General features: G+C 49.0%; 1 pseudogene; it reads left to right on the top strand.

Moving 5' to 3' along the window:
• Positions 1-761: 761 nt before the first annotated feature.
• Positions 762-1,377, top strand: LOC138169775 (nucleolar protein 12 pseudogene; annotated as a pseudogene).
• The last annotated feature ends 1,532 nt before the right edge of the window (positions 1,378-2,909 follow it).

The following is a 2,909-nucleotide window of genomic DNA, read 5'->3' as shown; positions in this document are numbered from 1 at the left end:
TACTCACTGGAGTGCCTGGCACGTAGTAAGTATAATAAGTACTCTAAAATGTTTATTGATTGCTGACCGACTGACTGAAATCTCCCCTGATTGTCTCTAAGTAGTACCTTCCATGGATTGAAATAACTGCATTTTTTGTCCATACATTGTATTTCCTCACTCGTCGATGTGTTGTATGCAATCCCTTCCACTGCTGTAAGCAGCTTGATGGCAAGAGCTATTTTATTCCTGACTTTGTATCCCCAACACCCAGAATACTGCTTGACATAGATACTTAACAACTCCGTGATGAACTGAATTGGATTGAATTAATACTGGCACTAGCCAGTCAGGAAGACACGAGGTCAATTCTCACCTCAGATAATTGCTAGTTCTGTGAACTTGCCTGCCTCGATTTTTCTCAGAAGTAAAATGGATATAATCATAGTGATGGGGGATAGGACCTGGACTCCAAAAAGAAAGAGATGATGCCGTTGCCCCTGAACTTTCCCACACATTTCCACCCAGATACTCAATAATCCTCTTAACTGTGCTTTCATTTTGGCTCTACCACTCAACTCCTTTCATTGTCTGCACCTGGCGCACTCCAGGCTACTTCTCACTCCTTAATCCCATGCAGATATTCCCAGTCTTTTTCTGTACAAAAGTACCAATCTTACCGCCATTAAATCGCGCAGATTCTGGGCTCCACGCCCCACGCCGCGCTGCGCCGGCCCGACGGGCTGCTGCCCGGGAAGCCGCGCTCCGCTCCGGCCTCCGCCATGGCCCGCAAGAAGAAGAAGAAGAAGGACGGCGAGGGGGGCCAAGGCCGCCTCGTGCTCACCTTCGACGAGGAGAAGCGGCGGGCCTACCGGACGGGCTTCCACCGGCGGAAGGTGGAGCGCAGAAAGGCGGCCTCGGCGGAGATCCGCCAGAAGCTGAAGGAAGGATCGGGAGGAGGCTTTGGGAAAGGCGGACGAGCTGGAGCAGCTGGTGACCTCCCAGAGCCAGTGCATTCAGTACGACCACCCGGGCCACACTGTGACCGTGACCGCCATCAGCGACCTGGGCCTGTCGGGAGAGTGGCGCCTGGGGCTGTCCCCGCCTGGGGGCGAAGCGGACCCTGGAGCAGGGCGGGCAGAGACCCCCTCGGTTAGAGCCGTCAGTGCTTTGCCCAAGAAGTCCCAGAAGCCCTTCCTGTCTCAGAGGATCTCCTCCCTCACAGCCTCCCTCCACGCCCACGCACAAAGCCAGAAGAGGGCCAAGAGGAAACGCCCACGTCCACACCATGGCCTTGACTCTACCAAGAAGCCACCCAGCGCAAGGAAGACCAGCAAGAGTCACCGCCGCAGGATGATGGTCCGAGCTGGGAACGGGAGAGACTGGGGTGCGGCCTAGCTGCAGGGGCTCTCCCTGTGCCCTCTCCTTGTTGCTCCCTCCTCAAGGCTGGAATCTTCTGGAAGCTGCCACAGCTGCCCCGCCTCCTGCCTTTGCCACCCAGACCTTGTCCCCTCCCAGCTGAGGAGGCCTGGGTTCGAGTGCCCCACCCCAGAGCTGGTCTTTGGGGGCCTTGAATTGGACCCGTGCATAGAAACCTTGGTGTTCAACAACAACAACAAAAAAAGATTGTGTAGATTCTTATAATCTCATCTGCTTGTTTTGGCATCACAAATACTGCAGATTTACTGGAAAACTTGCCCGTCCAATTGGTATTATAATAAAACCTCCCTACTCTGAAAAAAAAGGCTTGAGTGGTCAAACTCTTTCAAGGCAATCCCACCCTCTGCCCTTGCATTTCAGGGCTCCAAGCACCACAAACAACATCAATAGCACCTACCTCCCGGAGTGTTGGGAGGATTAAATAAGATAACTTTTGTAAAGTGCTTATTACAGTACCTAGCACCTGGGTAGCATGAAATATGTTTATTTTCTTCCTACTTATATTCTTCCTTCTAAGGGAAAACCCCTTCCTCTCCTGTCTCACAGTTTTGATATTCTTCAAGGCACAACTCAAATGCTTCCTGCTTTACAAAGCCTTCCTGGTACCTCCAACTGGAAATGAGCTCCCCCCACACACACATACACCCATAGAGTTGGAGGTCAACGTTCTTCATTCAAATCCTGGCTTTGACACTTATTATCTATGTTACCTTGGACAAATCTGTTGCCTATTGTGGTGCCAGCTTCTTCATTTGTAAAATGAGGGAATTGAATGAGATTATTTTTAAGGTCTGCATCTCTAAATCCTGTGATTCCTATGATTCTATGTCCAATGCTTTCTACTATATCACAAGTACACAGTCCAAGGTTGTACAAGGAACAGACAAGATTTAAATACAGCTCCTCTGATCTTAGATCAAGGTCCCATTAGATTAGACTGAGACCTGGATACAACTCCTGCTCCTGCTATTTACGAAATATAAGACCTTTTATGAGTTATTTTCTCCCTGCACCTCATTTTCCTCATCTGTAAAATGGGTATAATAATGAATATAATCCCTCCCAGGGCTATCTTAAAGAAGGCAAACCTTCTTTGAAACCTGATGTTCACAAAGAAATCTTAGCTATTATCTTCTATCTGCCCATCCCTCGTGCATGACAGTTGGAGGTGGGGAAATTATGCATAAGGAACCCCACAGCTGAGATGGGGAGCCAGGTGTGAGCACCCATATGGACATTAGAGGGTTTTTCCACTATTTTGAGACCAGATGAGTCCTTTATCCACTCAAACCCCATTATTCTAGGCTTCTAAGACTCTGACTGACTTAATTTCTCCCTTCGTCTTGATGTAAAATGGGATTAAGCAGACTAGGAGGTGTTAAGTGAATTAATCAGGAGCTTCCATAATGTCGAGCATTTGGTTGGTTAAAAAAACAGACTGCTTTCTGGGCTCCCCCACTCACTGCCAAGGAGCTGCTGCATTCCAAGTT

This window comes from Petaurus breviceps, unplaced genomic scaffold, assembly GCF_028583685.1.
Source record: "Petaurus breviceps papuanus isolate PSGF00001 unplaced genomic scaffold, PetGlider_PUasm1.0 373, whole genome shotgun sequence".
Taxonomy (NCBI): Eukaryota; Metazoa; Chordata; class Mammalia; order Diprotodontia; family Petauridae; genus Petaurus; species Petaurus breviceps.
This window is presented reverse-complemented; position numbering and strand designations above follow the sequence as displayed.